The sequence below is a fragment of the Rhinatrema bivittatum genome, chromosome 12 (assembly GCF_901001135.1).
Source record: "Rhinatrema bivittatum chromosome 12, aRhiBiv1.1, whole genome shotgun sequence".
Taxonomy (NCBI): Eukaryota; Metazoa; Chordata; class Amphibia; order Gymnophiona; family Rhinatrematidae; genus Rhinatrema; species Rhinatrema bivittatum.
In genome coordinates, this window is record NC_042626.1 from 65,120,549 (window position 1) to 65,131,335 (window position 10,787).

Genomic DNA, 10,787 nt, shown 5'->3' on the forward strand with positions numbered 1-10,787 from the left:
AAAATATTCTAAAGATCAAAATCACAGAGCATATAGAAAGACATGGTTTAATGGAACACAGTCAAATGGATTTACCCAAGGGAAGTCTTGCCTCTAATCTGCTTCATTTGTTTTTGAAGGTGTTAATAAACATGTGGATAAAGGTGAACCGGTAGATGAAAATCCAAAGTCCCTCATGAGAGGCTTCTAAGAAAACTAAAAAGTCATGGGATAGAGGAGATGTCCTTTCGTGGATTACAAACTGGTTAAAAAAGACAGGAAACAGAGAATAGGATTAAATGGTCAATTTTCTCAGTGGAAAAAGATAAAAAAAAAAAAAAAAAAAACACCAAACAACCAGTGGAGTGCCTCAAGGATCTATACTTGAACTGGTGCTTCTCAATATATTTATAAATGATCTGGAAAGGAATACGATGAGTGAAGTTATCAAATTTGCAGATGATACAAAATTATTCAGAGTAGTTAAATTATAAGCTGATTGTGATAAATTGCAGGAGGACCTTGCGAGACTGGAAGATTTCATCTGCCATTTGGATGACCAATTTAATGTGGACAAGTGCAAGGTGATGCATATAGGGAAAAATAACCCATGCAGAAGTTACACGATGTTAGGTTCCATATTAGGAGCTACCACCCAGGAAAGATCTAGGCATCATAGTGGATATACATTGAAATAGCTCAGTGTGCTGCACCAGTCAAAAAAGCAAACTATGTTAGGAATTATTAGGAAGGGAATGGTGAATAAAACAGAAGATGTCAATGACTATCGCTCCATGGTGAAACCGCACCTTGAGTACTATGTACAATTCTGGTCGCCGCATCTCAAAAAAAAGATATAGTTGCACTGGAGAAGGTGCAGAGAAGGGAGACCAAAATGATAAAGGGGATGGAACAGCTCCCCTATGAGGAAAGGCTAAAGAGGTTAGGGCTGTTCAGCTTTGGGAAGAGACGGCTGAGGGGGGATATGATAGAGGTCTTTAAAATCATGAGAGGTCTAGAATGGGTAGATGTGAATCTGTTATTTACTCTTTTGGATAATAGAAGGACTAGGAGGCACTCCATGAAGTTATCAAGTAGCACATTTAAAACTAATTGAAGAAAATGCTTTCACTCAACGCACAATTAAGTTCTAGAATTTCTTGCCAGAGGATGTGGTTAATGCAGTTAGTGTAGCTACGTTTAAAAGAGGATTGGATAAGTTCTTGGAGAAGTCCATTAACTGCTATTAATCAAGCTGACTTAGGGACTGGCCTCTACTGAGATCTTCTTAGCGTTTGGGTACTTGCCAGGTTCTTATAGCCTGCTTTGGCCACTGTTGGAAACAGGTTGCTTGGCTTGATCTGACAGAATATGGCAATTTCTTATGGTACCATCACCATGGAAAAGGTCCTGGGCACAGTGGCTAAACCGAAAGGCAAGACCTGGAACTTGTGAGGACGATTCAGAATGGCAAACCAAAGGAATTATTGATGTTCCCTGTGAATAGGAATATGCAGATATGCCTCCATCAAATTCCCCTGCTTGTACTGCCATTAGGACAGATTGCACCTTTTCCATTATGTAATGACACACCCAAGGAAAGGACAACTGACACACCCAAGATCCAGTATGGGTCGAAGGACCCTTCCTTCTCAGGCATGACAAAATTAATGGAATACCGGCCCAGATCCTGCTGTGATTCAGGAATGGGAATCACGGCTCTGAGTCCCATCAACCTGTGCGATGTAGCTTCCACTACTACCCTCTCTGGAGTGGAGTTGCATGAAAATATCATAAAGGAATCCAGAGGAATGCGAAGAAACTCTAAAGCATACCCATCCTGAACTATTTCGAGGACCCATTGATCCGAAGTAATCGGGATCCTCCTGTGTTGAAAAACAGAAAGATGGCCACTTATCTCCTGTCCCAACAGGCGAGTCCGCAAATTCTCATTGAGAAGATAGAAGGGCTCCACTTTCGGAGTCCGCATCCTTTCGAAGCTTTGGGGGTGAAAGGACAGAGGTCTGCGGAAGGGATGGGATCTCTGGGAAGAAGCTCCCCTGCAAGACCAAAAATGCCAGGAGTCTTGAGAGTGGCCACTCGCCCAGAAAGTCTGGAAAACTGGCTTTTTGTCCTCCAGTAGGCAGGGGACTTGAGTTCCCCCCCCCCCCCCCCCCATTTAGTTGCCATCTTTTCCAACTCACTGCCAAATAAAAGCGAATCCCCGAAGGGCAGTTTGGGGAGATTGGACCTTGAAATAGTATCTGCCAACCAGTTAGCAGCCACAACCATCACCTGGCTGAAATAATAGAAGCAGCGCCACGAACCAGAACACAACCCTCATCAGCTAAGAAGGCAGCCCCCCCCCCCAGTTCTACCACAGGTCTGTTATTGGAAGCAGCACTTCCAGATTTTTAAGAAAAAAAAAAAAAAAAAGGTAGATCAATCTACCAGGGCACAGCAAGAAGCAATTTTAGTGCATCGCCATTGCCTCAAGGCTTGCGTTAGAATAAGCCTGAATTCTTCTACCCAGAGCATGCTTAAGAGTTGCACCTCCCCTCTTCCAGCATGGTGGCTCATTTTGTGACAGAACACACCAAAGCATCCACCTTAGGGAAATGCAACTGCTCTCCGGCCTACAGATCCAAAGGGTATAAACCTGCCAAGGCATGCCCCCTTGAAAGGACTCCTGACGCACATCATACCAGATCAACTCCTGAATTGTATCCAGGAGGGGAAAGAAACAGGAAGCCTCAAGTAGGGTGACCAAAACAGGGTCCTTCATCTGCCCGTCAAGGAGTCAGCCCCAACCACTCTGAGGAGCTTCATCACTCAGACCTTGAAGACCATCAACTCATCTCTGTGAAAGAAAATGAGAAGAGTTCTAAGTAGGCTCCAATCAGAGGGAAACTCCCCTTCCTTATCAGGAGAGCCACTGCCATCATCATCGGTATCATTGTGATGCACATGCATTTGAACTTTGTCAGGTCATGCTGCGCTACGGCATCTGACTGTGGTGGCAGGCACAGGAGAACTGAGTGCATAGACCTAAACTAGTAGGTACTATCGACTCACTGATCGCCCCTGTAGAAATGTAAGAAGAAATCCACCCAGGAAAGAGACAGCAGGTCCATTTCAGGCCCCAGATGCCCAAACCTGACATCCTGAGAGAGAGTCTCCCCTGAGGACTCAGCCAGTGGATCAAAGGAGGGTACAGTCAGCCCCACTCACCTCAGATGGAGGAAATGGGCCACAGTCAGCCAAAATCAGGAGGAGTCAAATCCCCATGAGCATCCAGGCAGTGCTGACAAAGGCTTGTAGAAGGCTCTGGCTGTATCGCCCTGATGTGGCATGCAACATAGATAAGCGCTTAGACATTTTTGCCGCTGTCGCCATAGTTGTAATGTATGTAGACAGATACAGGTACACACACAGATGGACGCACAAAATGTGTGCCCAGAAACCTGTGCATAACTGCTGCATCCAATGCGGGGGCACAAAAAAAAAAAAAAAAAGTGCATTCAAGTATACGCATCTATCAGAGCCATCCCAAACAAGGTACACAAACAGTGTGTCCAGGTACACACGCTCAAAGGAACACCCAAGCTGGTCACCCAAGGTGCACATCCAAGGAACCATCCAGTCACACACGTGCCCAAAAGGGAAACGCAGCAGTGGACGCACAATGAAACATGCAGGCGTGCGTCAATACAGTGAACACGCACAAACTAATTGCTGCAGCCTACCACGTGCCAAAAAGCAGAAGCCTGAGAGCGGTGCCTATCCAAAAGTCTGCTCCACCCACTGTGCCTGAACTAACTCCACACATACATGAGCAGGAAGACTGAACACTGAGGGAAAAACCCGGTAGGAAAACGCCTCGCTAGCGAGATCCTTCTCTACTCTTGCCTGCTTTTTTTTTTTTTTTTTTAATCTGAGTTCAGCCCTCCCTGGCTGAGATCAGTAAAAAGTCCCAGCTACAGGGGGAGAGGGCTAAAGCCTTCATTGCATCCTGCATCTGCTAATTTTCCAAATCCATGCTACCAGACCAAAGGCTCTCTACTGAGGGAGGGACTGCACAGTAACACCTCCGGAGGCAAGCGGTACTATATCAACTTCTTCTGATGTCTTTTTTTTTTTTTTTTTTTAAACACTCACAGGAAATACATGCCCACCATCTGCTGGAGACAGACAATACTGGCTGGCCGATGTTGGGCAGGTCTGTATATCCATGACATCAGCTTGTACTCCATCTCCATAACCCACTGGTGGGGATTGACCTGCCTAATGCAGAAGTAGTATCTTTTCTAAACCAGTCCATTTCATGAGTACCACCATATCTCCCCCTAATCTTGCATATTCTATTTGCTTCCTTGAAGATGAACTGTGCTGCTTGTCAATTCTGGGCTCAATCAGGGATGCTGCAGAGGCAGCGTTCACAGCCTCAGAGGAGAGAGCATCATCGTACTATGGTGGTGCCTAGAGGCCAAATTTGGGGCCTGTGATTGCAGAAGGCGGCACCGCAATGTCTAGACTGAGTTAAGCTGGGATATAAAATAGGGGGAAGCCCCCAACTCCGGCCCCAGTAGTTACAAGTAAAGGCTCAATGGCAGCCCCAAGAGCAGGAGGTAACTGCCATGTGCTGCTTGTGTGAACTCTGTCTTATCTATAATCTTTCCCTGTATTCTTGACTCCTCTGTTAAATGGATTCAGTAATGCCCTTTGAACTGAATTTGTTTTTATTTCTAAAAATCTTTCATATGAAAAGATCAGCAGATAAAATGCAAAGAGATCTAATAAAGTGCAAAGTTAACTGCCATTAAAAAGTACAATTCATCACATTTTTCAGAATTAATCAAAAATTGCCATGTTTCAGTAGGACAAGGTTATGGATCCCATCTTTCTGTTTCTGCCAAGTACAGATATATACAGATGCAACAGACATTTCCACAATGTAATTTATTTTTTCAATATAGAAAAAAAACCATGTACCTGAGCACATCTGAGAGAAGTCACTGAAGGAGCGAGCATATCTGCAAGTTAAAAACCAACTTAAAAAAATTTGGAAACCAAATCAGAAAGAAATCAAAATGTTTTAAGGAAGTATATGTATGTATCAGTTCTCACTAGTGAGCCAGAAAAGAGAGAGACGTTATAACTTTGGATAACTATAGCCCAAAAAGTATGAAGACAGGGAAGCCTGGATGAGATCTGGTATTATAAGAGGAGGGTCTATATGGAGGTCTGCTTTAAAAGGAGACCTGGACCTTCTGTGACCTGCCCAAGGATTCAGAGTGGCCCTGACAGAGGCAGCAGTCAGCACCTGTTGCATCTATGTTCACTTATTTGGGTGATCGGTTTCCATATAGCCACAAGAAAATTTGGACATTTAAAAAAACAACCCACACACCACACCTTTCCTTACAAATGTGTAGATAATACAACCAATCTTCATGCCAGTCAATAGTAGAATAAATTCAGCCACAAAACCCCAAAGTTTAAATTTCATTCTCTTCCTAAACAGAATAAGGAGAAAGACATTGAGCACATCCAGACGTTGCAAAGAGATTCTCCAATTTATGATCTCAAAAAAGTTTGTGTACATCATCTTTGAATTATTTTCATGTTGGTCTAATACAAGGTATCGCAACACAGAGAATCCAGTTTCCTCCAGCACTAATACGATGACTAGAAATTGACCCCCTTAATCTGGGTCAAATTAACTGTGCACCTGCATCCCTGACTGGAAGGGCTACAGGTATCTTAACTGTATGAATATTTTGCTGTGCCACTAGTATTTCTGGATTTTATGTTGGTGTTGTATGAAGTGCACTTGTAAGTAATTTGTGAAAACGGGAATTTTTGCTGTGTTATATTTTTAAATATTTCTAGTACCCTCTATATGGAACAGTTACTAAGAGAACCTCATTTACTAAGCAAGTTTCCCATACTTAGTAAATCAGGCCCATAACCTGCTACAAGGATAATTAATTTGGCTTTGAAAATGATCCTGGCAAACCTACCATTACAAGCTTGCACATGCTAGATAATCCATGCGTGTAGTTTTGAGAAGATAATTTATGCTCATCCTTTTTAAAATCAAAGCATGTGTGTAAACAAAAAGCCCACCAAGCCCCCCGAATGTGGGCAAACTGACATGCACAGATGTAAGTGAGCACAGATGCCACAGGTGCTGACTGCTGCCTCTGTCAGGGCCACTCTGAATCTCTGTACAGGAAACAGAAGGTCCAGGTCTCCTTTTAAAGCAGACCTCCATACAGACCTTCCTTTTATAGTACCACATCTTATCCAGGTAATTTTGTAGCATGCCATTACCACACATAAAATGGTGTTTTTTGCATGGAAATGGTTTTGAAAATTACCCCAAATGCATTATGTCAGCCTTATTTTATCAAATAGTACAAGTGTCATGTAACAGCTTGACTTGCAGTCTCATGGGGGAAGGAGGGTCAGTTATTTATTTTATTTATTTATTTTTAATTTTTATATACCGGAATTCCTGTATGCAATACAAATCAGTCCGGTTTACAAGTAACAAAAAGGTTGCCCTGGTCTGGGAGGTTAGACTGGGGTTTTTTTACATAGAACATAGAACAATAACAATAACAATAACAGTTAAATGTTTACATCACGTCAGCAGTTTCAGGACAGGCAGGGGGGGGTGCAGGTCGGCAGTGGGCATGACTGCAGTCTCATGACATGGTGGGAGTGGGGCGGGGGAAGTGGGCAGAATCACATAACAGCCTTTTTGGCTGAGGAGAACAATGTAATAATGACCCTATCTGCCAGGGGAATCAATTTTGTAATGATCCGAGCTTGTGCCAGGCCAGTGAGTGCAGGCCAATAGTTGGTCGAGGTACAAAATATAGCTCCTTGTTTTGAAGTTAATGTCACATCCTTAGGCCCCCATATTTGGCTGCACTTCTGTTGGTGGCCCCGAGTCTGCACCTGTTCAGTCCTGCAGATTGTTAGGGTCTGCCATACAGTGGTAGTCAAGGACAGACTAAGGGTACCTTGGGATCCTGGACATTACCCCAGCCATGGGCTCCCTCTGTTCCCATTTATATGTAAATACTCTTTACACTGGCCATTAATCTGATCCTGTATGGGCTCCCGCCACCTTTAGTCCATCGCTGCTTGTGGTGGTTGACTATACATCTTATGAAGTGGCCTAGCATGTAAACAACTGCAGCCTCCCAGCTGTCAGGCCAGCAACTCTAAGCCTAGAGACAGCAATTAACCAGCTGGCTAAGCAATTGCAGTAAGCTGTTTATGCTCACGTGCCCTTCTGACCTTTAGGGGCCCCTTATTCTTCCTTCGAGCTAATAGCATAAAATAATCCATCGCATGTTTTGTATACTTAGGAATAAAAGTCAGTAAACAAGTTGTACACAATACCATTTTACAGTAATAACTTAACATGCATGTGACCAGCTTTTTAGAGTTTGTTGTCTTCAATACAGAATGAGCTAAATATGAAGTTTCCTAAATATACCCTTAAATTACAGGTTTGATTTTAAATCTGCAAAGTAAAAGGGATTGTGTGTAAGAGGGGGCCAGCAGGCTTCCTTGATGTTTCTTCTGGGCACTGTATATTCAGCTTAATTGTTTTGTGCATAACAGATTCCCAGTTTTCAATGGCGACTGGTACAGAATTGGAATGGAGGAGTTAGTGGTTCAGTCAACAGGGTGATAACCAGAGAGACCAGGTTATATCCCTCTGCCATTCCCTGAGACCTTGGGCAAGTCACTTCACCCTCCATTGCTTCAGGTTCAAACTCAGATTGTGAGCCCACTGTGGAAAGGGAAATGCTTACAGTACCTGAATGTAATCCACTTTGAAATGCCTGAAAAGCAGAATATAAATCAAAAAAATGAATATTTGCTTAGAGGGGAGAAAACCTGAAGGAGACAATTTATCATTCATTTCAGGATGGCTCTGGTGATGGGTGAGGAAATTAATATTCCTATTAAGTCCTTTTTGTGTTTATTTCTGAGGGTTTGAGCTTTTTATCTTTGAAGGTCGTATGTCCTAGGGTAGTTTTGAAATTCCTTTTTAATATCCTGAACATAAGGTGGTGACACATCCGGGGAAACATGTCACATTGTTGTTTTCTGTGATGTTTTTATTGCATCTATGAAGGTTTATTCTGGTCTTTAACATACTTCTTGACATTTATATAATGCATACTAGACTAACAGAAAAACATACTTTGAAAGTGCACCAATTTTACCCAGTTTCCTTCTGTAAATTAAACTACAAAGACTGAAGGTAAAAAGTACCTGCGGACTTTGCAACTAGACAGGCTATTCAAAAAATCACTCAAAAAATCCTGTTATAATCGCTCCTTACTGCAGTTATAACCTTCTTAACCCTTCAATGGCTCAACAGCATTCCAATTCTGAAAACCACACTAGAAAATGGATCTTGTCACTTATCACCCAGCCTGCTTCACTTAAGCATGCGCACAGCAGAGAGGACCCAAGATGACAATTCTGAAAGTCATTTTGTCCCAGGAAAGAGGGAACACCTGGGCTATTTAGAATTTCACACCAGATTAAGCCATTACAAGAGCAAGACATTCCACATATGAAATTGTAAAAGAAATAAGATATATTAAAAGACTTCCTATTTCATAGGCTGATAGTTTAAAAAAAAAAAAGATCCTACTGTTTTGCACATTTTTTTCAAACCAGCAACCTATTGAAATAAGGTTTTATTATACCTATTATTTTTATATTAGAATTTTACACCTTTACATTTTTCCCAAAAACCATAAGATGCATCATTTCACCTTCATATAATAAAGACTATTCCCAGTATACCTAACACAGCCTATCAAGTTTCACAACTTGAGAGAATCCCATTACCTTCACAGATCTCATACACTATCCAGAGTTCCCTTTCATCTCGCAATCACATGAGCTCAACATCCCTTCATTTTCTCCTTGGAATCAATGGGAAAGGTTCTGTGTTTATCAGCAAGATGAGAGAAAACAAATCTATAAAAGTTTACAGATTCCCTGATGAAATTAAATCTCGACATCTCTTCATGAACTTTATTTTATTTATTTATTTATTTTTTACACAGCAGTGGGAAATTAGAGGACCAATCTTCTACTGAAAAAAGTTACAATTCTGCAAAATGTATCTGGAAGATTAAAACCTCTGATGCCTCCTCCCTCCCCTCTTAAAAGTTATTCAACAGGTTTGTAATTTGCTCTGTACACACGTTACAAGTTGAAAGGTCACCATTTTTTGCAAGATCTGTGATCCTCGCTCACCCCTCTGAGAATGAGACCCTTCCAGATAATCAATGCCGACGCTACAGGACTTATGCTCGTTTAGTACTTAAAGTTCCTGCCCAACATCATATTCAGTGTAATTGCTACCCACGTGTCAGAAACTCTACTGTACCATCACCAAACAACTTTCCACATCAGCTCTAATCCTTCACCTCTTGACTGCCAGTTCTGGTTTCTCCCATGCCAACTCTAGTCCTTCACTAACACCCCACCTTCACTCTTCATCTCCCACCACAGCTCTAGTGTCTCCCTACCCTCTAGTACACTTCCCCAGGTCTGCTTTTCCTTCTCATACTTTTCTAGTTTCCCCTGGGCTCTCTTCCATCTCTACCCACATTGCAGCCTCTCCATTTCCCAACTACACCATCCTATCCCACAAACTCTTGTCTCCCTTCTCCTTGAAATTACTCTATTCTTCAACAAAGATCTAGTTCCTTCCTCTGCACGGTATACATAATCCTCAGTTCTAGTTTCTCCTTCCCTGGACTCACTTTCCCACCCTGTCACCTCTAGTTTGATTGCTCTAGATACCCCCTCTTCCTCACCTGGCTCAAATCCCACTCCTGTCTCCATTCTAGTCCCCCCTTCGCCAGCTCCAATACTGCCCACATCCCTCAATACCTCCCCCTCGCTGTTATTCCTCACACTCCTCCCTAACCCTTTTCTTGGCTTTAGTTCCTCTATGCTATCCCTAACCAACCATCTCCTTACTTTCTCCATCCCCACGTTAAGCTCTGTATCCCAACCTTTTTTCTCTTCTATCTTTTCTCGCTTTAGTTTCCCCCTTTCTATGCCACCAAACTATTATTCAGCTTTCTTCGTTTCCCGTTCTCTCTCTCACCTGGATCCACATGGCTCTCCCTTTCTCTACCTCCTGACGTCCCCTGCTGCCGGACAGGGCCGGGCCGCGCAGCCCAGCACTTACCAGTTGGTCATGTCCAGGAAAAAGGCGCAGCCAGCCAGGTTGAGCTGAAAACCGAGCAGCCACTGGAACTCAGCTACGAGCACGTCCTTGCCCGTGATGCCCATGCGGCTGAGCTGCTGCTGGAGCTCCAGGTCTAGATCCACTTCCATGCCGCTGCCACTCCAAGCCCCAGTCTGCGCTCGGATGTAGGCCCGAGACTTCTCCCCCCTACCTCACCGCCTTATCGAGCGCCTCAGCCCCGCCACGTTGCTTACGTCACGCGCCAGCGGACAGACGCACCCACACGCAGAGACGTCACCATGGAGAACATGTCATATAACCATCGTCCCCTCCTCTCAACCAATCGCGTCAAGTGTTGCCAATTTAGCGATTTTTGTCGCTAGTTCTGGTGACCCTTTGAACCCGATGAGATTTTAGGACTGTGAATGCGAAAGGGAGGTAGTGCAGCGGTTTTTGGACAATGTGGCTACAAATCTAGTGACTTTCTCACAGCTATAAAATTTCAGTCAGGTTCCCCAGTTTCGGAGCATGTCTGGAAGCAAAATACAAGAGAGTG

At 43.3% G+C, this 10,787-nt stretch overlaps 1 protein-coding gene across 1 annotated transcript in view; it reads right to left on the reverse strand.

Moving 5' to 3' along the window:
- The window catches only part of ZNF652 (zinc finger protein 652), a 198,430-nt gene extending 187,925 nt beyond the window's left edge, over positions 1-10,505 (reverse strand). The window contains exon 1 of the mRNA XM_029573182.1: positions 10,232-10,505. The gene's annotated coding sequence lies outside the window, so the exon portion shown is untranslated. The remainder of the gene's footprint in view (positions 1-10,231) is intronic.
- Between the last annotated feature and the right edge of the window lie 282 nt (positions 10,506-10,787).